This window comes from Spodoptera frugiperda, chromosome 26 (assembly GCF_023101765.2).
Source record: "Spodoptera frugiperda isolate SF20-4 chromosome 26, AGI-APGP_CSIRO_Sfru_2.0, whole genome shotgun sequence".
Classification (NCBI taxonomy): domain Eukaryota; kingdom Metazoa; phylum Arthropoda; class Insecta; order Lepidoptera; family Noctuidae; genus Spodoptera; species Spodoptera frugiperda.
In genome coordinates this window covers 5,753,543-5,780,489 of record NC_064237.1, presented here as the reverse complement: position 1 = coordinate 5,780,489, position 26,947 = coordinate 5,753,543, and the positions used below count along the sequence as shown (strand labels likewise).

General features: G+C 35.0%; 1 protein-coding gene and 1 long non-coding RNA gene across 3 annotated transcripts in view; one reads left to right on the top strand and one right to left on the bottom strand.

Annotated features, from left to right (window-relative positions):
• Positions 1–14,469, bottom strand: part of LOC118264103 (muscle M-line assembly protein unc-89) — a 186,548-nt gene extending 172,079 nt beyond the window's left edge. For both annotated transcript variants that reach the window (XM_050705042.1, XM_050705045.1), the window contains exon 1: positions 14,095–14,469. The gene's annotated coding sequence lies outside the window, so the exon portion shown is untranslated. The remainder of the gene's footprint in view (positions 1–14,094) is intronic.
• A 9,427-nt stretch (positions 14,470–23,896) lies between these two features.
• Positions 23,897–25,844, top strand: LOC126912533 (uncharacterized). Its single transcript, XR_007707252.1, has 2 exons — positions 23,897–25,167; positions 25,505–25,844. It is a non-coding gene; the product is annotated as an uncharacterized LOC126912533 (long non-coding RNA).
• The last annotated feature ends 1,103 nt before the right edge of the window (positions 25,845–26,947 follow it).

Genomic DNA, 26,947 nt, shown 5'->3' with positions numbered 1-26,947 from the left:
TACACTGATTGTACATTGTTGTTACTATAGGACACGTGTGAGATGGGGTCTTTGCACTCTACATATACATCTTCCTTATGCTCCAGAAATATTAAAAGGTCCTTACTTACTGTCTAATTGCGTTTAATGAGTCTAAAATTTTTCCATGAATCCATTTTCAGAAACGTATTTGATAATATCTTGAAGTAGGTATTTATTTCTGTTTTAAAAGACGAAACATCAGATGTAGGTAAGTGCTTTAGATTCTAAAATGCCGATAAAATGAAATACGAACAACATAATCTAGTTCGGCTCAGTACTTAACTTCGGCGCTCAAGTACCTACCTAAACTCTAGTGAGCAATAAATGCCACGCTATAATAGTCTCGAATTTTACGAAAAAAAATAAATTGGCCATAAAAATTGTTTTCGGCACGAGTTCACAGCTAGAATCATCGGAGATTAATTTCACAAACTGGTTAGAGGTCGTAAGGCTAATGACATATGAAAAATCACTCGGCTTTGTTTGGCAAGGTTCGTCAAGGCGCATCGATCGTCCGGCACGGTAACGGTACCCACACGGCAGATTCCGGCACGTCCACTAACGGTCGCCCCCTGTCTCCTCAGAATACTTGTCATTGCATCTCGCACGCCGCTCATCTGATTCGCGTGAATAGAATCTAATAAGTTTCTAGATGGCATATAAATAAAAGAGTGTGGACCATTCATATCGATGTTCATTGTATCGATAAACTCATTGTGCTGTCGATATGATGCCGTTGTTTGATGCGTCACTTGAGCCAGCATGACGTGCATTGTTTTATTTGTGATGCTCGAATAAGTAGGTAAGTGTGTAAGACTGACAGCTGCAGGCGAGCACGCGACTCGGTACAACAGTCGCTGTTACTTTCGCAACTGGAATCTACTGGACCTCTTAACAAATCAACCGAGGTTTTGTAAATAAACGATAAATTCAAACTACCACCTTGTTAAGGTTTCCTGGAAAACTAATCAACTTACCTTTGAATAAATCTAAAATATATCGCAACCTTCAACGCTCGAACCAAAAGAAGTTAGGCGTCAAGATAAACCACATTTAACACTCTCAAAAGCTAAGAAAAATGGCACAAACATTCCAATATCTTATGTTTCTGTCTTAAAACCACACTACATCAAATCGCTATTAATGTAAAAAAGCCTTTTTTCATTCCAGGTGCTAGTATTAAACTCGTACAACGTACTTCTAACTTTCAATAACCGCTTAACTGCACGAGAGTTGCAATTAATCATTTATAAAGGGAACCACAGTTGCTAAGTTACAAAGTGCACACTACGGTGTTGTAAAACATTGAGCAATAGTTTTAATTACTTCAAGCTCGTGTTTCCCATATTCGTCATAAACTAGGTTTCACATATGACTTTGTCCTTATAACTTAGCACTTAATTAATTTGCGTAATAAAGTCTAAATATGGTTCCATGTTTATTTATTATATTGGATTATAAACAGGTCGTTCGATTTCTGCCATTAAAATAACGGTAATTCGATATTATAACTTGAAAGTTATTTTGAGTTTAAACGTAAACAAATCTAAAGCAATTACATTAAATAAGGGCTATAAAACGATTATATTTAGTTAAGCGAATATGTCCTTAATTGTACATAATATAAGGGTTAGTGTTCTGTATACTGTTTTAAAAGTTTCTACTAATAGGACTGCGGTCAAATGTTTATCTGCGATATAGTTTTGTATTAAACTTGATAAGTATTTCCTGCTATTTAAATTTCACCTTTCCAAGATCATATCTTTACGGCACATTATTGTTCATTGCAAACTAGGCGTTAGAAATAAGCCCGGTACTTATATAAGTTATATAAAACACTGCAACTGCGATTAAAACCTAGTTTCATAATGCGATATCATCTGGCTTCTAGTTTTAATGGCTCAGCTTTCATAGAAAAATGGCCTTTATGTTGTAGAACACGTTATTGTTTGTTTCTTTTAAATATTTCCTGAATTTACATAACTGAGGACATTTTCTGTTATAATATGGAGTTGAAAATACTTTGTGAGGAAAGAAAGAGTAGCTAACTTTAATTTTATTATAACTTTCGTGAGACATATTTAGTATGATACAATTTAGTACCTAACTTGTTTATGAAAACAGCTGTTTGGTGAAATTTCATATGTATGTAGATACCGAATAAGGAAGATAAGTATTTTAGAGATTTTTTTCTGTTGTAAGAATGTTAATACATCAACTTCATTGTCATATTAGCCACAAAACTTCCATTGCTGACCCGCTGGCCAGTGAGATAAAGTGATTAAAAATTAGGATAACCTATGAAGGCGGTCCCAAACTTCACGCAAGAAGTAATTTTAATTCTATTATAACTTTTATTACTTTTTCCATAAATAACTCTATACTGTACTAAATAAAAAAATACAATTTTTAGTTACAAACCTGTGTTTTCTATCAAAACTTCTTGCATAAATTTTGGGATACTATTACATTACCTAACTACGAGTAATTTGTAAAATTAAAGAATTGTAATTCATAATCTGTCTTACCATCATAACTATTTCAATTCTCAACCACGGAAAACTAAAGATCAATAAAAATCGTTCACGCTTGTTTGTTCAAAATCAGTTCAAATAATCGACATTAAAATACCTCTGTTTACATCAGCAAATATTCTCAGGGTTAACAACAACGAAACCGACTAAAAATAGATTAAAATTACAAAACACAAATTAAGTTAGGTACTACCGAAATGCCAACACCCATTATAAGCCGCAATTTAAAATATGGCGTAAAATCGAAACTGAAAGTGATTGACTTGGTCGTGACTCGAACTTGTGGTCCTTCGTAACTGTTGCGTTAGTGCTGCAACAACTCGTAATCGAATAGTCACGAGAACTTTTTACCTTAAAACGTAAATCGATATAAACATCGATCGATGTAAATACGGAATCGAAATAAAATCGATTTGAAGTCACGCAGTCGGGTTCAATATCATCAATGTAGATTGTAGACTAGTTCTTATTTTAAAAAGCGAGAGTGATACTGAAATGGTATGTTTCCGGTAAATTTCTAATCCCGACTGCCAATGGACTGGTTGCAACGGAAGTGTGCATAGCGGTATCCGTACCGTATATAAATCGACTAGTTTTTCTGCTTCCACTATTTTGTATTTTTATGGACTAAAGTATGTTTGCATTTACTTCGGATTTATTTACTGGGCATTCAATCATGAGAGAGTATTAACGGTAAGGATTTAAAAAACAAGCACAGTTAACAACTAACTGGATTGTTTTTTTATATTATAAGCCAGTAAACGATCAGACGGATCACCTGATGGTTAGCAATCGCCACCTATGGACACCCGAAACAACAAAGGCGTTTCAAGTGTGTTGCCGGCCTTTTGGGGGTTAGGAATTTGTAGTTAGATAATCGGAAATTGGGAAGATTGGAAAAAGGGGAATTTTGGGCCTCCATTAACCTCACTCACACAACAAAACAGATCGCAAGCGTTGTGCCACGTCAGTTTTCGGTGAAGCTGTGGTATCACTCCGGTCGAGCCGGCCCATTCGTACCGAAGCATAGCTCTCCCACACTTAACCATTACCAATAAATCTTATAGCAATTTCTTTTTACAAATCTTCTTGTCATAACTAACTTCGCACCGAAAACAAAATAAATATCTAGACAATATTGAATTAAACAGGGACATGTTTTGATTTGATTATATTTTGCATATGGGAACGATGTCGCCCACTCTACCAGACCGGAGAGAAAAACTTTGCGAATAGAAGGTTGAAAATGTACTAAGCGAAATCGCTTTGACCTGACAGGATTTCGCATTTACATTTGAATAAGCCATTTCACACTCTTTCTAGAAATATATTTCCCTAAGCTTCAGTTTACGCTATACTTAAACCTTGTTAAGTGGACTTTAAAACTAGCATTGCAAATATAAGTGACTTAATAAAACTGCACTGACTCAGCTCTGTTGAGCTTGATTTAGTAATAGTAATAATTTATCACCACCGTACCTATTAATGGGTCATTTTACCAGTCCATAGCAATTGTTTTAGGAACTGACAGATGACAGAAGTCTCACATAGACAATCGACAATCACATTTAGTATTTACCTAATAATGAATCTAACTTTGACTTTTACTTTTTTGTAACTTCTTCATACTACAGCTCAAACTTCATGCTCGGTATGTGTATAAGGTAAGAGATTATTACCTTATTACATAAAACTCATAAGATAATAACTGGAGAAAAGTGGAGGTTACGTAAAAATATTATAAACCTTCTCCTTTGGGGATGAGAACTTCTAGGCTTTACTCCAATGCCCTTGAACTTTTAAGGTCTGGGAAAATTTAGGCACCTATTTTATACGACTAAATATTTTGATTTGTACGAAATCAGTGCGCAATTGTATAGGTATATCTCTTGATTTATTTGCTTTAAGCTTTGCAGACAAAAAATGTGACTGAATTCTTATACTGTCTGGTGAAAATCGTAAATGATTTCTATTGCATATCATTTGACTATTAAACTGTAACATTCAAATTTTGTACTTTCATCTATTCTGTTACTCAGTCTGTTCTTATTGATAGATGTGATAATTTTGCTAAGATTATAAAAAAAGGTAAAGCACCTTTTAATTCTCGAAAGAATAGGCTTGAAATATACAGGCAAAAATCACTATGATATATATTTCGTCCAACTTGTAATCTCCTATCGTGTTAACAGTTTCTACTAATTTCAATTTCGCATCAGTGGTACGCACTACACTAGAATTTACTCCTTGCCTAATACCCGTAACATGACGCCACTGTATTAGGGAACCAAATATGCTCTAATGACATAAACTGCTTCAGATACTAATCCGCTTAGCCTAAACATGTTCCACGCATAGATTGCTACACATCGCATAAACCCATCCATTGTTATTACACTGATTAGTCACAATATGAAGATTGCCTCTCTGACATTTCACACTTATCACGTTTCTAACAAAACACACTTCAATCCTTTAATTTATTTCAGTTACTCAGAATCTTAAGTAATAATGGACGGAGAAAATACCTGAATAGAATTGCTCCAATCTCTTCAAAGAGCTAGGCTCTCCCGCCACGTCCTACCTCATTATTTAAAGCTATTCGTGTTACATTGAAGCGGCAATGAATAACTAAACACTTCCATTAATCTACTTAATTATAAGTTTAGACCTGAAGCTCTCAACGATGCACCCACAAAACACGAACCAAAAGATGAACCCCAAACCCATAGATAACAAAACTTAACAAAGATATTTAATTAACTTAGCCACGCGATAATCATCCGTATGGTCTTTTAATGAATAGGTTTTTTGTGTGCGAGTGAAGGGATAGGACGATTTACCGACGAAAGGTCAGATGTAATGTATGCGAGTCAGAGTCCATCTGAACAATCGAAGCCATCGGAAGTCAGTTCGGGGTACGATAAAGTTCCTCCCCTCACACCGTCACGTAACACCCGATTATGTCTATAGCTACTTTTGTTCCAAGAAAACTGGTTAAAGAAAAGTTGCCAGGAAAGTTTTTATCGGCTGCCGCGGCTGGTCGACAAGCGTCGCCAACCGAGATTACTGTTTTTAGAAGGTAACGGTATAAACTCGAGTGAATTAAAGAAGTGACAGTGACAGACTACGTTGATCGATCATCGCGATAAGTTGCCCGTGGTGTACCCGTTGCCTGAACCATGTTTATAAAATTAAGGTTTTGAGACATGACCCAATTTATTTTTTACGCTGCTTGTAAGCGGGTTCTGAGTTTAGTGATTCTCGTTTTATGTTGATTAAAAATACAATTTTACGAGATTGTGTTGACATAGAATTGTCTACACTATGTACTACTAATACCTTCCAAATTTGGAAATCGATAGTAATAATACTACTAAAATAGCTTTTGTTTATAATTTTGTGTATGACAAAAACACTTCACATGACCTAATATTATTTTTTAATATCAACATCTTTTGTTTCCATCATGTAAAGTTTAAAACAAGCATACAAAGCACGTGTGGGATAACGACAATGGTGTGAGTATGGGTCTTTATAAGTCGTTCCACCCCTGTCATTAATCTCATCTCTTTCGCTAGCCAAGTCACGCCGCATTTGGGGGAACGCCGGGCAAAACGACTTTCCAAAAAAGCTTGTCTGCCAAATTACACTGACCTGAAGTGTGTTTTGATATCCACCGAGCTGGTAATACACGTTGGTTTTCATTTCATTCATTTTTTCCCTCGACACTCGTTTCATTGTCCCAGCATTTCCCAATGGTGGTGCCTGCTTGCGTAAAATTCCATCGAAATTTTGACATTTGCGAGAGATTTATTACCAACTCAGTAATATAAATCACAGTTTGGAATATTTTTTAATGATTCGTAAAGTACTTTATAGCTGCTTATTAGCATTTCTCGTATTTACCAACACGTAGATGCCTGGGGCTTAGAACCGTGACTGTAAAATTGCAAATAGTTTACAGCATTACAGGCCAATACCATTTCTTGCACGTCACTTAAAGAATTGTTGAACACAATTTTCAATGAAACTTGGCTGGGTCATGTTAGCAATTAAACGAAATGTTTCACACAGAGCGCACGTTCTGAATTAAACTAGCGTTCTACGAAGAACCGCAGACGAAATACATGGCATCTAATATAGAGACTACCTATTATTTGATACAAGCAACGCGGCAACTCTAGTGCAAAAACGGTTGTGCAACAAAAAGCCAGCCTTTATGATTCACACGTCCGACAGACGAGCGACAATTCGTGCGGCAAAATAGACGACATTAAATTGAATTACTTACTTTTCTTTGACATTCTAGAAAAACTGGTATAAATAATGATGTAATATTTGAAATGTTTTTTTCAGATTTTCTATCTTAAATGATGATATAAGCTATTCTTATTGATATATTTTTTACAATCAATCGACATTTTAGTGTCAAATCGGTTTTCCGTGGTACGTGATGACAGACAGAAGCATTACGTGTCAAGATTCGCGATTAATCGCCCGTCTGCATACGTCAACGTGTTGTCAGTTCATGATTAAAGTCTGTACTTCTATGGTATCAAATCAGAGCATCTCTAGCTACTTTCAATGTTAAGGTTGGCATCCAAAGTATTGTTCAAAAAGGTTGTTGTATACTTAATTCATTGTGTCTATTCCCAGACATTTAATTATGGAGTTTTCGGTCAATGGCCCTGTGATAGTGAAACTATAGAAAACAGCAATGTGTTATTCATTGTTTTGTCTATAATTTTGAAGTTTAACAACACTTACTAATTTTAATGGAAGTTTCCATAAAAAGAGACGAAAATAATTCGTTTTTCATTTCACTTTTTCTTAGAATCTAAAGAATACAAAAAGCTTAACTTAAAAATGTCTTTCTCGGATAACTTAAAAGAATTTAAGTTTAAAAATAGCTTGAGGTTTAGTATTTATTTATTTTAAAATTTCACAGTCCATTCACTTTTATTTAACGCAAAAAGGAACAAAACAAAGGCGAGTAAAACTAACTGCGTACAAAGTTCCCTCCGACCAAACTCGTTTAAAATAACTTGAATATTCTACACCATAATATAATCTTACTTTATTCATTTGCGTACTTCTTGTTAGAATTTAAAACAAGCATTTTGCTGACAAAGTATGGTATCTACAAGAACTTATCAGGAGGGAAACGATCTAATAATAAATGTAGACAAAAATATAAAAAAGGGAATGGTTTCCATAAGTGAGCACTCAACCTAACCCTGCCCGGACGGACATTATCATATATTAATTATGTATACCGCGGAACAGAAACGTAACTTTATCGTTTTTTTATTTAATTTTCGTATAACATGAATCCTTATATAGCCTTATGTTAAACTGTCTGTCACACTTAACTATATTCCTAAAATACATGTACATAAGGTACATTCTGAGAAAATTTATTAAATAGAGTTGTTTTTTAAAACTGAAAAATCTAACGTCAAAGTAAGGGTTTTAGATATTTTTACTAACTTTTAACTTTATACAGTCATGCACTGTATGTTAGGAACATGACAAAAGCCGAGTTTAATTTGACAAAGCCTTATAAAATGTGCAAAGGATTTTTCTATAGCACAAAAAGATTTTACCGGCCAAATTAATAACATATCTCAATACAAAATCTGTAGGTTCAGGGTGCTTTTTCCACCAGAGATGTGCCATGCTACGTTGTTGTGGATGCGTTTGGCTTCCACCAATCATATTCATTGGCACTGGTGGAAACGAACTCAGCTAAGTTATGTTTTTATATGGAAGGATGCGTGCTATGGGTGGCTTCTGTACTATAGATACATTGCATATTCGAGCTGCATTTAGTTTCAGTGGAAACGGTCACATAGTTTCATAGCTTAGTTATTACATCTTCGTAGCATAGCTACATAGCACGTCTCTGGTAGAAAAGCACCGTTAGATTGATTTTTGACAGTAACTCCATACAACTAATGTCAAAAATCGATCCATATCCACAGATTTTAGATTTAGATAGGGTATTAATTAATTATAAATGAAGCAACATAATATGCAGATACACTGGATGCAAGCTACAAAATGTATGTTAATTAGTAGTTACTAAATGCAACTATGTAGTAATACAAATAAAGTTCTAATTACTTCAACTCTGTAATTCTAAGCAGCAATTACTGTAAAATAGCGTAGCAACTGAACTGTAATCTAGTTTCAAATTTCGTTTCATCTTCAATTTCACAATACGATCAAAAGTTAGGCATTAAATTGACTAAGTATTATGAACGTGAAATTAAAGATCGCGGAACTTTAATCTTCTTACATAAATAAGTATAATGCTTTCCTTTTTATTATCCAATAGATTGGTTAGAGTTAAGTGAATTTAACACTTACTTTTCGCAATCCTACTAATATTATAAATGCGAAAGTTTGTATGTTTGTTTGTTTATTTGTTTGTTACTCCTTCATTGGTTTGATTGGTTGGTTTATTCGAGCCGGCCAATCAGATAGCTGAACGCGCTCTCGTTTCGATTACTTTAAACGTAAAGCCGGGTAACCATAACGGTAAACCATAAGGGTACAGAATAACCCAAGCCATGAATCTAATGTAACACCCCATACTCGGCAGTGTATTTACACCCAGCTAACTTAAGGTAAAAGTCTTCATACTAAAGTAGCAATTAATCCTTCACTGACTATAAACATAGTCACTTGAAACCGCATATACATATATCTTAAACACTTTTTATCGAACATATACTCGTATGTACAGTTGTAATAAGTGTCAAGTAAACCGACTCATTACGTAATAAGTACTATAATATTTTATACTAACGACTGCCGACGGCTTTTATTGCCGACTATAGCAAAAAATATTGCCATTGGTGTACTGTAAACGCCTAGGGAGACTAGAAATAAAAGGGGCTAGACTTGACGAGAAATATTCCGGCCGTTAGAAGTTAAATTGCTAGTAATGGACCTTTTTTCTTTTACTTACTTACATGGTTGTTTACTGGAGGCCTTAGGGCTCCCAGCTGTTGCTTTATTATATTAAAAACTTGTTTATTTCTTTCTTTTTTGAAAATATATACTAAACGTTTATTATAGATTCAATAATATATACTAAACGTTTATTATAGATTCAGTTAGACGTATAAATTATTAGTTAAGTTAAGACTATTAAAAAAATCCTGTTTAATACGAAATGTGTTTTTCTGGCTTCGCTCGTGTGAATTACAGACCAAAAATTAAAAAACATAATATTATTTTGGTGTATTTATTTTATCATTGTATGTATGAGTATCTATAAAACAGGTATTTCAGTATTAAAACAGACACTCCAATTTTATCTATAAGTCTAGATTTGCTAATTTCAATTGACGTCACAAGTTCTAGAATTATCTAGTCAAAAGTTCATCATTGCTCCTCCCCTCCCAGAGCGATATTACGCTGCCGTTAAATAAGTATTACAGAACGTTAATTTCAGCGGTTGACAATTATAGGTTATTGCGCGAGTTATACAAACTTTTTGATTAAAATTCACAAGTTTCTACAATTTTCTTCAGTCAGGTGTCAGAGCGCGAGAACTGTTGGCGAGACAGCGTACATTTTTCGCTTAAAAAGTTATCTTACTAACTTCTGAATTAGATAATATTAAGTACCTAAAACTCATTATAGGAGTAGTGTGAAATTGCTTTCAACGGTTAAAACTTTGTAAGTTTATTGAAATATACCTCAGTTAGGTTATAACTATGTCGTAGGTAAGGGAAACCGCTGGAACTTTGAACGGAGTCGAGACAAAGATTCCTGGTCTCTCTGTGAAGACAGGCGAACTAATAGGTGAATATTAGTTTCGTAGTTATAGGTGTTCTTTAGTTATTACTTAAACATTTTTATGTGTATTACAAATTGCTGAAACAGACATTTTCAAACTAACGTTTGTTACGTCCATTCTCGTTTAGTAGAGTTATCGCAGTCTATATCACATAGAACTTTAAGTAGTCAATGGTTCATAGACTTTTTAGAAGTCTATGGTGCATACAGTTTTAAAAAATATATATAACTACGCATGTCTTTGATTGGATTTTTGGCGCAAAGCAGAAAATAATAATCCTACGTATTATAACTAAATAAAAATTGTTATTCAACCGAATTCCTGTTATTTTCTCGTTTTTTAAGAATTTAACAAAGTCGTCATACGTTGAATAACGCTTTATTTTATTATATTTTCGCCAGTCAACACTATGGTTTTCGTAACACCCCCTAGGGCGAGCCTATTGGGTATTATTCACCCGACTTATTGCAGCTTATGTTCTATTAATAGCACAATTAGTAAATACAACATAGCCAAAGGGCAGTTTCTCAATAAAATATAAATACAGTTGTACAAAACTGACAGATTGTGTAGGAAATCAGTATAATTAGAAATGTATCTGGTCTAGTTTCATTAGCCATATTGCAATATACCTTTCAGAATTGATTTCGAATCTAATTTATATAAGCCCGCAAACCTCATAATTAACTCTACGACAACCAATTTTTGTAATTTAAAACATAAATGTCGACTGCATTTAAATTAAACGTGGTTGCGCCATTACGCATGTCCCAACATTGCTATTTCATTTACAATTTTCAAGAATATGGCCACACAAGCCTGTCTCTTTCACCGTTCAAAATAATGATTAATTAATTTAATTATTAACCGTTTTATACGGACAGTAATTAATATTTTATCCTCTGGGTTTTGTTTTACGGCTGCGGTTTTGTTGCAGATAATTTGTGGGTTTTTGACGTTGTAGAAAACATTTCATATAGGTTTACAATTTACACGATAATTGGCAATCACAGGACAAATAAATCATCAATCAGTACCACGACATAATTTCCAGGAAATTTGACGATTTTTCCTGTTGTAATTTGCGAAGTAAAACACGTGTCGCACTTATCTAAATTATTATACTTTCTTCATTTTGTCTGTAGTTATCTAATCAATGTGTAACTTATTTCGCCAAAGGAGTAGGCAGAGGTGCACTTGCACATTGACATGTAATGCCGCTATACAATGTATACTCGCTTTTCACCATTTGTGTTATATAAGTCCCATATAAAAGAGGGTGATCCTATTGCCATTACTAGGCACAATTCCAGAATCCGTGCTGTTACTGAGAAAAATTCTAAAAACCGAAAAAAGGCCCAGCAGTTCTTTTCCCGGCAGTCGCACTTGCGACCACTCGACCAACAAGACAGTCAGAGTCATTAAAAGTTTATTTTCCAATATTATTATATTACCTAAAGCAAATATATCAGCAACAAATCATGTGGCACTGTAAACTGTTCAGTAATCATCGTATCAATAGACAATATTAGTTTATAAGTATCTTTTTTTCTCTATCATCTATGTCACGTTTACAATGTCAGAACTTTTTTTATAGCTCTATATTTTATTTTCTAATCTATGAATTGTGCCGCGGTTTTGAATGAGCGTTCGATTTTCAAACGTGACGTTTGTTGTTTTGTATCTGTATTGTCAATCTATCGTATGAGATGTAATTAACTGTAAATAGTAAAGTATATGCTAATAATTACTTTACAAGGTATTGCGAGCAAAAAGTATAGGTAGTGTAGATTAATTACAAACATTATGTATGTACTTACGCATAATTTTGTTATACGCAATTATATTTTGTAGCAGATTACTATCAATTACTTTTTACAACTCATAAAATATTGTTTTAAATTACTTAAACAAGGAAATGGCTTCCCGAATGCCCCCTTCGAAAGGGAATTTCTGCATGGGCTATCGTCAAGGAAGCCATACAATGTCAAAGTACAGCATCTAAGCCGTACCGTATTCGATTAATTCAACCTAAAATATCATTAGCAGTGAGAGTAACTGTATTGAAACAAGCAAATTCTCGTAATTGAGTCGATAGTCGTTTCGGGCCCTGAACTCAGTAATTTCTCCCCCACGATAAATTATTTCAGCCTAATTACCGTTTCAAATACAATTAGAATTGAACAAAATTTGTTAATAGCCATTATACTCCAGTTACATTACCCGGTGCAATTATAAAAGTCACGTGCTGAAAGTAGACTGACGAAATTTCGCAAAATCTTCGCAATATTTTCGGATTAATATGTTTGTTTTGTAATTAAACGGTGCACACGTCCGGCCGCCGTTATCTTTATTTACATCAAATACGTATAATTTTAAGTACCAACACAATGAATAAAACATTGTATAAAGCTAATTGGCTTAACGCGACCCCTGTGTAAATCAGAGGAACGGAGACCGCCGCAATGAAACCTCTTTTCATGTGTGTATTGCAGGTTTTGTTAGAAAACTTTTACATTATTTTTAATGCAATTGTACCATTTTTTCTTATGGAAGTAATGTTATAGCAATAAGCTTCCTAGTTGGTCCATTAGTATAAAATTTATGGGGCGCATTACTTGAAAATAGCGTGACTAATATGACTGAATGATTTTATTGCATTCATAGTTACAATAACAAGGCTTTTGTATATTAAAAAATATGTAGAACTGTTGTAAGTAGTTACTAGTACTAGCTAATGTAAGATAGCGATATAATCCTAATTAACTTTAATCAAGAAAATAAATGAGTCAAATTCCAACGACCTAAAGTAATATCGTACGTAATCTATGTAGGTTAAGGTACATATTCCCTTATAATAGTGCTAAATTCTTCACTTTATTCTAGTCACCCTAGACAATTTCCTAAATTGTAGAACACATACCACTCGCCGGCTTTTCTGTTTCAGTCACAGACCCTAATATAATAAACGGTTAATTACATTTTAAGGGTTGAACACATGAGAAGTGATCATAATATGTAATGACGTAATAAGCAAGTAATAGCAACACATCTCTTCTAATGATGTGATCAAGCCTTAAACACACACACACACATACAAGCTGTTCTCGTATCTAAAGTCACATCAACGTTACCAAATGTATTTATCAATGCAAATGTGAACGAATACGGGATGTTCAAAAATCATATTTAAAAGAAAAAAGAAATCCCAAAGAGAGGGAGAAAATTCCAAAGATTTCCCTGAAAATGTAGGGACGTTAAAAATTTTCATATTATTATTTAAAGTAAATTATTTTGTCGTTTGTAAATAACATCCCCGGAGTGATGCAGCGATGTTGCTCCTAATGATATTAGCATTTTTTACGTACACTTTCGCCCTTATGAATATAAGAGCCTGCTAGTACCCGCTAAGAAAAGGTTAATGACCCACAATTTACATACATCACTTAATTTTATATTCATGTTTAGATTTATTGTTTATGTCCGCGGATCATTGGAGTTACTGAATAAAAACCGGTTTTAATAACTGTTGTGTAGGCTTATTAAATTTTATTCATGGCATTTTTTTATTTAATTGTATTAATCATAATATTTAAATTTAGATGTTCGTATGTTTTCAGTAGATTACTTTTTTATTTGAAGAAAAGTTCCATTAAATTTATTTGTAAGTTTAGATAGGTACTGCTTATTTCTTACTTCCTACACCAAAATTGCATTACTTACCGTTATAGGAAAAATATCGGATGCGCTTCAATAATCTAGACACAGTTTAACTGAAGAAACTGCGCTGATATCGAAACGAGTCCCGGTAAAATTCAATTCTCCCTTCAAAACTGATTTGTCCCACTAAAAGCACTCAAACCAATATAAAGTTAAGATGTCCTTGCACTATTATTATCACGAGTCAGAGCATACAGTTTCACTTTCTACAAAGCCGCCGTGATCAGTCACGAGCCAGGAAAGGCCGTGGTCCATGCAATACAGAGCGCGATCTCCGCAAAACTTCTCCCGATGTGTACAGAGACGCAGCGAGCACGCAGACCGTCCGCAGCGAACCACGCCGTCCGAACGCCGAACAGCGACTGTGATAACGACACTTCCTACGAATGAACCTGCGAACCTCTCCATACAGTGTAAGCTCGCCTCTCTCTCGCCGCCCGCCGGTACTTAACGCACCCTCGACACCCGATCTGAACTCTCGGATACTCACAACAAGAAACAAATTCCAACTAAACACGCCACCACGAACGCGTCTCGTTCGAAACGCGTAACGAGTTTACGGTACGTAAATCGTAGTGGATTTGTTTTGCGGCCCGGCCATAGTAATCCGGTTCTTCGTCATGGAGCTCACAGAGCGCTTTTTTCCGAATCAGTTCCCGTTAAATAGAGCCTTCTTTTTGTATAACCTGCAGCCTGGTAGTCTATGTAGGGAACGCGGAATAACCGCTATGGACAAGATGCCAACTTTCTAAACTAAACCTATAAGACCGCTCTATTCGGATGGTAAATTACGTTATTTTTATTGGAAGCCGGGACGATAATAATAAAGCATCCAGTAGATTGGCTATGCCGGCCGGCGATTGTCGCGGCTGCAGTACGTGTCGTAATTTCGCAGGTGGTTTTTGCACCGTGCGGTTGTCGTCTAGGTTACGTTTTCCGATTTATAAGTTGCGGTTTTACTTTCGGTGTCAATTACGCGAGCTGCGGTCGAAGCCCCACAATAACATGGCGGCAAATTGGATACCAGCCCTCTGAACCAGATTAGACCACCTTGTGAAGGCTGTCGGCTATTACGCAAGGCTACGGCTAATCTTTTTGCAGTTAAAAATGGGTCGTGGAAATAAATTGCGTTGTTTACTTCATAAAAGTTGGCGTAACTTGAAACGAAGTGCATTATATAAGACAGCTAAAGTGCGCATATATGTGAAGTCTTCCAAATATTGAAACCGTAAACCCTTTCGAGTGATCCCGCCACGATCCCGAACTGGGTCAGCGAGGCGCGCCCCTAACATTAGGATGAATACACGTGACAAACTGCAGCACGAAATTGACATTCTGAGGAAGCCGGTGTACAATAGATACGAGGAAAATCATATATCATCTTTATCTTTTTCGTTTTACTTTATTCTTTAAGATAGCCTGGGACGTACCTAAATTCTTGGAATTGTAATCTTAACTTTATGACCATCTTCCTTAAGAGTATTTAATGGACTAAATGGAGATTTAATTGGTTATTCTCAAGTAAACCGCTTAAACATTATAAACTTAAATTTTAATATACGTAATATACTTTCAATGGTGTTTAAAGTACATTGTTGTTTCGTTTGCACTTAGCCTAAGAAGGCTAGGGTTGCACTGCCCGCCGAGACGTCTCGGTTCCTTTGCACAGCCACCGCTCAGATGACTGACGGTAATACCACAAGTGCTGCCCATACTTTCCGAGAAACCAATAAAATTTCGACAAGTACCGCTATATTGTATGAACGAGCCAGTGAACTGATAACACGAAATGAAACGTGAATTGAATATAGTATCAATAACAACACAATAAATAATAGAAAACATGTATTCGGTGAAGTATTCCGTCTTGTTACATTTTTATTGATTCTGTTCGTGGAATATATTGGAATAGCGCCATGTGTAAGTGGCTACTACTCTGCGAATTCTCATGAATACAATAATGTAATGAACAACAATATAAAGAATAGAAGCAAAAAACTAAATCATAGAACAACATTAAGGTTTCCTCTGGAAATTGTCGCCTAATAAGTTTCGCTTTTACGTGACAAAAATAGATTTTGGTTACTCGCGCTTTTGTTGAATATATATCAAAGAGGAAACCTCACAATATCAAATTACAGCAAAATCTTGTTCAAAGTCAATTTCATTATCAGTCTTGTCAAATTAAATTTCGGTTCAGCAATACGTCGTGTACGTAGGCAAACAAAACATATTAGACATACGAAATTCCACTTCACCCTTCTAAAAATAAGACAAGAAATCAATAGTTATCCTGATATATTTGTCTGATTATACCAGCGCCCGGCTGGGGAGGCACGCCGCGTTTATGGCCCTGTTATTTTTTATGTGATCAGCACTTTGTACAGTGCGAACGCGATTTACAAGACAGTTTAATAAGGCTCAGATTCAGCGCCAATTTACGGCTACAGTGTTATTAGAGGGAATAATCCGGAGACTGAAATATTATTCGTAATACGCACTCCATACTACCATGGGTTATTTTCATCCCGTCGAAGTAAATACAGCCTGGAATAACAATGTCTAATAGAATTACAAGAGCGTAAACTGAATCTCTACAAAGACTGTTGATTTCGGAAAACCATGACTTAATCTTTTGTATTTGTTTCGGAGTTTGTAATTCCCTGATTATTCTACTTAGTACATAAGCATTTTATCGTATTTGCGATTGATGGATTACATGCGGTAGCTTCATTCGTGGTTTCTATGACGGAATGTATACCTAGACTAGCAACTAATAGTCGATTTTGTTGCTATGTTCCGTGCACGTTCGGAACATTCTGTACAAAACAACATTAGATTTCATTTTATTATTTTCAAGTTACCTTGAAATAGGGATTTAAACATCTATATTATGAAAAAAAAGTCATATTGTTTGCCTTTTGATGTGTTTTAATAGGAATAGTAATTTATTAATAAACGGTATCAAATCTACTCATTTCCAGATTCTGCACTTTCAAAATAAGGTGTATATAAAACAATTGTGGCCAGTCTACTGAAGTTGCTAGAAGCGAAATAGACAGTATTTTTAGTAATGATATAGTGTGACACCCTATAAGTGTTACCGAAGGTCATTTAATTAGGTTTCGCTTTTTCAGCGTTAATATGTATGCCAAGTTTGAATGGTCGGGCTAAGTGTTATTGAGTACTTTCGACCTAAAATGCTCAATATGGGTTCCAAAATATCCTGATGTTGTTAGGATAGATAGGTTTTAGACGCCCGCTTCTCAGCTTCTCATGGATTCGAAACCTACCAACTGCCGTTGGTAGACCTAGTGCCAATGTGACTTTTTCCGAGTTATATGTACTTTCTAAGATTATTTAAACACCACTGACAAACGGTAAATAAAAATAACGTGAGGAAACATGGGCATATAATTTCTGATTATAAGTTTGAAATTGCCAACCCGCATTGAGCAAGCGTGGTGATTAATGCTCAAACCATCTCCGTGTGAGAAGAGGCCTTTGGACAGCAATAGCCACTTATAGACTGCTGATAATATGTGATAGGATACCTACTTATTATAATTAGAAACCTAGTTAAAAGGACGCGTAACTAAGAACTATAATTTCGTCAAACACACTTAGGAGATTGACAGGCCATTTAACATCTAAAATAATTACCTACACTTAATAAAACTACAAAAAGTACATAGTACAGTAAAACAAAACAAAATCGTTGAAGCATGCAACAAACTGACGGATGTCGAGACGGATGTTAGACACAGTGAAGTCATTTATAGTTCTAAGTAATTCATGCTCAAATAATATGTTTCTCATGATGAACTCATATAGGTACAGCTACTGGGAGATCATAAATGAAACACTATTTGAATTAATACACATTTTTTAACTACCTATATAGGTATACATAAAATAGGTATACATTCTATATTTAACTTTGCCTACGCCACCACCTAGAACTAACCACGTGGTAACAAAAAAAGATGAATATCTTGTCTAAGAAAATTCGTTTCAGTTTCGACTAAATAGCCTATACGAACGACACCTCTGATTATAGAGAAAATGTTTGTCATCGATTAAATAAAAGTGGTATATTTGTCGTTCAAAGTCACGGTTACGGTAACTAACGAACGAATAGATTGCATACCACTTCAATGGTATAAAAATTTGGAAAACAAAGAAAAATATTCGCGTTGACAACTATAGTACAATTACATATTTTTTTATCGGAGGCGTAGCTAGCGCCATATCTTCCGTATCAATTATACCGGGCCTCCAGGCTATAGGAACCCCCAAAGTACGTAAGCAACAAAAAAGACTTCCCAGTTTTTTATTCCATTTCAGAAATTACAAGAGTCTAAAATAATCAATACTTTTTTCCGCATAAACCATGCGTTCAAGACTTTAGGAAAAGTAACGTCATCATAAGGGCCTCCAAACATGGGCTCACTGTTCTAGCATAAGAGAAAGCTAACTTAGGTAAGGCCGTTCTTTGGGTCATTCGCTGATCCCCTCCCCTCCCTGTCCAAGAAAAAGGGAGCCTCCAAATATTTTTTATAAGTGGTCACGCGAATACACGCTACGCCGCTGATTCTTCCGCGGTAGCACGCACTCGTGATGCCTATGATATTCCAGGTTACATGGGCCGTGGTGACTGTTTGCTATCAGACGGCCCATTAGACATTAGCCTTTATTCTACCATGAGTAGCATAACAAAATCCAGGACCTACATAAAAATAATAATGTACCTGGCGAAAGTGAACCTCCTATTTTAAGGAAAACAGGGTGACATTACAATATATCCTTCGTAGATATATTTCTTAATACTGAAGACAGAAGCCAGATGTGGTGAAGTTAGGATTATTACCAGATGACAGTAACTTGTGAGAGTGGGAGTATTTATAATAAGCACCTAATAATGTATGTGATAAGTAACGAAGTCTAAAATTAGGCACAAATTATGATACGCGAACATCTGTCGCTCTCGCTACGAACTTTGTATGAAGTACTTATTTTCTTTTGAAGATATTTATACTACCTACCTATTAAAAAAGTTGCGTAACATTTATCTTTTTTTTTACTTGATTATCGTGTTTTCGCCCAAGCTTTAAGACACCCGCTTGGCAACGGCAATGGCAAGTACCAATGTGATTTTTCCAAGTTACATGTACTTACTAAAATATATGTTTTAGACACCATTGAAAAACGGTGAAGGAAAACATCGTAAGGAAACCTGGGCTTATAATTTCTAATCATAAGTTTGAAATCGCCAACCCGCATTGAACAAGTGTGGCGATTAATGCTCAAACCTCCTCCGTGTGAAAAGAGGCCTTTGGTCAATAGCGGACACTCACAAGCTGTTTCTTTTTTTTTACTATGTCTGGATAAGGTTTGTGTGAAAGAAAACTATATTTTTTTTGGTACGATCATCTGGAAATATGAATAAATAAATATCTACAAACTAAATCTTAAAATACACAACGACAAAACACAAATAAGGTTCCAGATAAAATCATCTTCGATCAAAAATAAAGCACTTCCTTCGTATAAAATTGTTTTACGTAAAAACAGAATAACTTGGAATTCGCTGTATCTGTGAACGGACGTTCGGAAATTTCCTGTTTTACAGGAAATCGAGACCGCAACGAGAACCTACGCACGGTCCCGCGGATACAAACACCACATCGGATATATTGACTCCAGATACCAGATATATCCGAATATGTCACCCGGATAACTGTTGTAATTTCAACGTATGTTTATTTGTTCTCGGCAAGAGATTTTTGTTATATATTTGCTTTATAGATTTGAGTTTTGTGGTGTCATGATCCTGTTACGGAGGCTTACATTGTGTTCTTGTGTGTGATTTGGCGGTGCCAATTCCATAAATGACAATAGGTCCATATGGAATTCCTTTCCTACTAATATTATAAGATAGTAGATAAATTAATGAAAACTTTAATTACCTCTTTCAAAAATTTCCTGATTTATTTAAAAAAGATGAACAAAGCAAAAAATAACACATTAACAAAAAGAAGCGATAATAAAACTACAACTAACACAACCCTAAATATAACCAAACATTTGTGTCAGTATATTTGTTTGAAAACAAAATGGTTTTTCGTATCGCAACAAAATTATCGGGATAAGCCGGGGTGCAAATTGATGTCCAATTATCAGTGTGGAATTATATCTATGTTTATATGTGGTGCCCAAACTTTGTACGCGAGGGTGCATCGCCTATACATATACATGTAGGGTACGTATGTATAGATAATGGAGGTTGATTTTGTTAAATATATTGAGCATTAGCTTCTACCAGCGGTTTTTCTCTGGTTCCGATGGAATAAAAAGTATTCTATCACACAAGTCTGCTCGGGTATGAGTTTGTAAAATCCATTCAGTAGTTTCAGCGTGATTGACGGACAAACATCCAAATAAACAAACTTTCACATTTAAAATATTAGTGTGATATAGTGTGACTTCGTTTTATATCACTACTACGACTACAGTTTGGTAGTAGGCACTGGGATAAAAATGTGGTGTTTAAAAATGTATCACAAAAGTATTTTTTTACCAAAAATTACGGTTTTTTTCTGAGAAAACAGTCTTTTTTTCATAGTTTAATATTTCACTACATCAATGATTCCAGCTGGTACTAGTAGTGTCAGGTCTTCATAAAATATGTATTTTTGAGAGTAAAAAAGAAACAAAAATCAAGACTTCAAGAGCCAGAACACAAATTTTAGCATCAACAAAAGAACAAAAATAAATAAAAATAAAAGCAACAGTGAAAGATTTAACGGATTCAAATAAACTTAAATTCTTCTTGCTGTCCGAGGCAAGTGAAACTTTTTAACGCGGCCCTTAGGACCAAAATCACGGCTATCTAATTTGTATCGACTTCCGACTTTTTCCAGTAGCATCTGAATCTATCAAAAGTTAAAAGGGTTTGAAGAAGGTGAAAACTTCGTAAATTGGGTTCCTCGATACCCCCCCTTCCCCGTCTTCCTCACCGCTATTATGTCTCGGTATTTTACTCAATTATAAATCGTCCGATGACTTAGAAACAATATTGTTGATAATTGATGAAATTGCATTGCGCTTGTTGATGTAACTGTAGAATGGGTGGCCATTTTCCATCATTATAAGTTGGTAATCAAGTAATTTTGTAATCTTACCGCCGTATTGTTTTCGATACTAGGTGTTTACTACAGGAATACCGAAGAAAACTAAGTAGATCATTAAATGCCTCTGAGTGCGGCGGTTAAACTGTCTTGTTAGTTTAGTAGCCACGATTAAGATCATGGATTGGAATTACGATGGCTACATTTTTGTGTATCGCAATAGCATTTTAGTTATGACATGAGACTGTTTTAATACAAGAGATCCTTTTGGTACTTACACTCGAATTAATAGTGTAGTTAAGACTAATTACAATAGGCCATATAAAAAGATTGTTGTTATAATTTTTTTGCAATACTCCCAACCTACAAGAGCTTATATAAAAACAAACCATTCACAATAAAGACTCACAAATTAAGTGCTCCGTCAACCATTAAACTAGTACCTAAACGTAGTAAATACTTCATTGTTGCCTAGAATTTCGGAGAACAATAAAACAGTCTAAAGCTAAAATGCACCCAGTTTAACATTTACTCTCATGTATCTCTGTATCACGTGGGTATTCTGACTCATTGTGAGACCTTGATTGCCATGCCACGGGCTAGGAAAGGATCCGGCTGTTCTAGTAGTTTCCATGGCAATATGACATAGGTGATTCTTGTTTAAATTCATTGTCGTTAATTGTAAATTAAGGTAGGTACGATTATCTGTTTATCTATTAAAAATTACTTATATAAAAATATATGTTTGTAAAATCTAAGAAAGTGCTTAAAATATCGTTTGTCACAACGTCAAGAGCTACGTCAATTTAGACTCATTCAAGTAAGAAAGATATACTTAGAAGGCACCTACTACAATTTGTTTGAGTAGTTTCGTTGTGTCAAACTAAAGATTAAACTGTGTTACCAACCAAACTAAACTCATTACGATTTATATTAATATTAAATATCAACGAAACGTATCCATACTCATCTCTTTAACCTATGTACACACACACACACATATTTATAGAAAGTAATAGATAAGTTAAAGATCACCATTCAAAAAGACTTCCAAAAATGCAACGATGTATCCCACTCCATTTAAAGACGATTCGTTTAAGTCCACGTCCATATTTATCATCAATCAAGCTGTATCTCCCACTGTTGGGCATCAAACTTCAACTTGAGCACACATCATTACTACATAATAAGATAAGCGTCCCGGTGTGCATGTCTTTGTGTCGTAAACTCGCAAATCACTGCCACGCTTTTGAGGGGATTTTCGTAAATTCATAGATGTAAAGTTTGTAAGACACTTTATTGGGGTGGAGTAGGTAGACATTGAATTGCTTAGCTATGATCTCATTGTAATTTTAAAAGTATCAAATTCATAGTCAAGAAAATGGTAAATGACAATACAGAACAGGACGTTTTGTCTGAAAAATCATTGAAAAAATGTTTTGACACCACTAACGCTTGTTTTTTTATAATTAAATAAACCGGTAAACGAGGAGACGGGTCACCTGATGTAAGCAATAGGCGCCGAATAAATGAAAATCTACTATGCAGTCTAGACATTGAATACAAATCTCAATAAACGAGACATTTCTAGTACATTTACCTTAACACTTAAAACTAAAACTCAACAAAATATCTACAAAACAGATTCACTACCAAAAAATAGTCTCGTTGAAGTTTCAAACCACGTTTTTCTAAACAGAAACTGCTGTTACTAGACTCACTAGACGCTGTTTAGTAGCTAACTGTATGCTAAAACCGCGATATATATGCATTATGTTTGTATTGCGAATGGGTAAGATATCACATAGTATATTAACAATGTACCTATGTATGTATAGATTGCTAGCCCCGCAAAATGCTCGAGGCAACGGACCGAGAATAGCAGTTGCAATAGTTGTTTACCCTTGTAAGCTGTTACGCGATTAAAGTAGCTTAGGTAATACTGTTTATTTTGAATTAAAAGAAGAAATTTTAAACATGTTTACAGCTGGGTAAAATAATGCGCAGACAATTTATAACAAACAGTTGGCATAGAGTTTATGTTTATTACTGAAAATGACGAAAATCTACCTCATTAACTATGAGCTCGAAACCTGTTAGATACTCTTTCTTGGCCAATAACCGCTGTACTCAGAGTCATTTAATGATTACTTAATCCAGTCCTTAGCAGTTGTTTTTGGTCAAAAACATTAGATACTTAGGCATAGTTTAAACGTAGTTTGGGCAGTCAAAAGTATTCCATAATATTATTTTGATAAACGATAAAACCACAACGACACACGAAGAAAACTTCACAAGAATATTTTCTTGAATTTATTGGGATACGCAAGGAAGGAGAGTAATTGGGATACAAAGTACTAAAATTGTTTTCAACTCGTAAATACAGAGAAAGTTTGCGGAGAATAAAGAAATGCTCACTTTATTATATTGTCCTCGGGTAACGAAAGAATTGTTAAGATATGCACGCATAGTGACGCTCCCTAGACTCGTAATCCGAAACGTATTTTCCTTCTCCCCTCGAAGTTCCTTTAAATGTTCTGCGAAATCTTTAATATTGATAACTTTCCTAAAGATATTGTTTACCTCAAACAAATCTTACATCCCACAAAAGACCAAATACCGTTCAAATTAAACCGTAGGTACATAAAGACCAAAATATTTATGACTAGCAAAATCTATATATATAAAAATCAATTGCTGTTCCTTTGTCTCGCTAAAACTCGAGAACGGCTGAACGGATTTATCTTATCTTGGTCTTGAATTATTCGTGGAGGTCTAGGGAAGGTTTAAAAGGTGAGAAAATATCAAATAATTGACGGAAAAGCCCTAAAAACAGCCCTTTTCTTTATCCCATACAAACGTTTTCTAACTAATACGTAGAGTCAATTTGAGCTTTATTGCTATTGGATAAAGTTCATTGTTGGATAAATGCTATTGGATACTAAAAAACAAATGCTATTGAATAAGTGTGCGTTGGAGACTTGGAGCACAGAATCCCTACTAATATTATAAATGCGAAAGTAACTCTGTCTGTCTGTAATTACGCTTACAAGCCTAAACCAGTGAACCGATTTTGATGGAATTTAGTACTGAGATAGAATAGACCTTGATACTTTTTAAGCAAAAAAATAGCGGAGAATGGGTAAAAATAAGGGATAAATGGTGATATGGAAATTCGTCATTTTAAAAGCCGTAACAGTAAAACTTTGTATTTAGATACTTAATGAGGAACGAAAGAACATGGTCTACTTTTTATTGCAAAAAAATAGGGGAGAGTGGGTAAAAATAGGAGATGAATGGTCATATGGAAATTCGTCATTTTTAAAGCTGTAACAGTGAAATTTTGTATTTAGACACTTAATGAGGAGCGAAAGAACATAGGCTACTTTTTAATAAAAAGGGTAGAAGGCGTAGTATGTTTGATAGAGGAGATTAATGTTTGCTTGAAAATTCGTCATTTTTGTTAATACGTTGCCTGTGGCTTCACTCGCGTTCGATCCTTATTTAAATACACATATAATTATTTAAATCGCCAATATCCCTACTACAAAGAAATATAAGAGCAAATCAAACTGATGAGCATCGCGAAGCGCGAAATGAACTTGAACTGAATCGATATCAAGATAGAAATGTTCTGTTTAATCCCCACAAAGCTGCATTCAGTTATAATGTGGCAATTGATTAGAGCAAAGTTCAGAGCAAATTGTTGCTATTGGACTAATGAACATTTTGTGTCCACATTGGGGTTGAAATTAAAAAATGAAGCCTCTGGATTGTGTTGAGCCAGCGGCCAAGTCAAATTGACGCCATTGGTACCGCCACCAGAGCCACTACATTCATTGGTTCATTTTTTGACTCATATCCAGCAGTACAATAATTGCTTTCAAATGACATCATTTGGGGCAACAAAAGTTATACGAGACAATTTTTTGCCTACTTTTAGCAAGTAAGTATAATGGCAAACGTTTTTTTTTAGTTTTAAAACCATGTAGCTGGTGCAAAATATGTCGAGTCAGTGATGTGTTTATTTTGTAAACAATAAATCAAATACATAATAATAGTCTATAATCCGAAGACTTAATCAGCAACATTTATAACATGTTGTATTTTGTAGTGGCATGAGCAAGATGTTCTTGGTAAAGCCTACTACCTAAAGCTGCCGTGGAAGGCTGTTTAATGTCGAGGTTAAAAGTAGTTTTAATTTGAAATGATGTAAAGTATTGTGGCAGTATTTTGCGAGCCACATGGTGGTACAATTTGTATACATATTTATATTCTTGCAGATTCAGGGATTCAAATATATCATCAAACAGGTTCCTTATTGCCAGTGCCTGTTGAAGACTATACATTTTTGCAAATATATTTTATGGACAATTCAGCAAGAGAAGTCGATCAGCGTTGCGCACACAACAACTCAGTAAAGAGATCCATTGTGATGAACAACTTCAAACATTTTTCCTTCAACACAATGAATTAGTTGCATTAGACCGATGCATTAGACATTCACAAATGCATTAGACCGCATGCCATCAGATAATCACAAAATTGTCATCAGAGCCGATAAGGCGCCTGCAGGACAGTGAAATGATTGAATCCTATGAAATAAACACTATTATGAAAATATATTTTGTTTTTTTTTTAAATTAGTAAAGTCCTTTTCAGGTATAGTGAGATCAGGAAATTATGGATTCATTTTTATATGGAGGATATTTATAGATTCCAATTCAAATTGAATAGGGACTCATACATAACTCAGCTATACAAAATAAAGTAGAGCATCATTGCTACGCGAAAGCGGTACGAAGTTCGCTGGGTCAGCTAGTGAGAATATACTTTTGTTCCACCCTTTTTAATCTCAACACAAAAAACTTGCTCAACAAGGCATTATCCCTTAATTTTAATTCATATAATCCTTTCGGAGCTAATCTAATTATGTAACTAGAATTCGCTTCCAGGGGAGTTGCCATAGCAACCGTCAGTTTTACAAAGATTTTTCTCATTCACGTGAAATTTTTTGAAGAAGGGTTTCCTCCATTAGTTCCTAAACAAATATACGGGGAAGGAAATTCGTAAATTCTTTTGTTGATAATAAGACGAGCGGTGCATCAAGCAATCTCCCCCCGAACAAAGAGCTTTAGGGAAAAGTTTCCCTCCTTTTATGCAATTGTTATTTTTGTACAGTCAGCGTAGATGTTAGGCGACACCGCAGATCGATGTCAAATAGCAGACAAAACGCTGTGTTCGCGTTATGAGGGAAAATACAACGCGACGGGGAAGTGCGTTTATTTGACATCCTTAGTTCGTTACGCCGGCTATTGTCCGGGAAAGTGTCCAATTACAGTACAATTCTAACTAGCAATAAACTCCCAACAACGATGTTTTCTTCCGTTCACATTTCTAACAACATCTAATTCTAATAGTCACGATGAAAACGGTAGATATAGTTCACAAATTAATTTTAAGTTAGAGAAGACGGTTGTGGGTTTTCGAAGCTCTGAAAATCCTGACATCTCTCGCAGTCTAAACACAATAAACCGCAGCAGAAAAGAAGGTAAACAAACCATTATAAAGTCACGCTTATTGTCAATTATGTTCAGAAACTAAGCGTATGTCTGAACAAACACATTGTTGAACATCGTAAATAAAATGCAGGGACGTTTTAAACTGCGCTACTGAATATGGGTCATTTGCCACCGCGAATGGACTTCACTGTTTCCAACCGCATA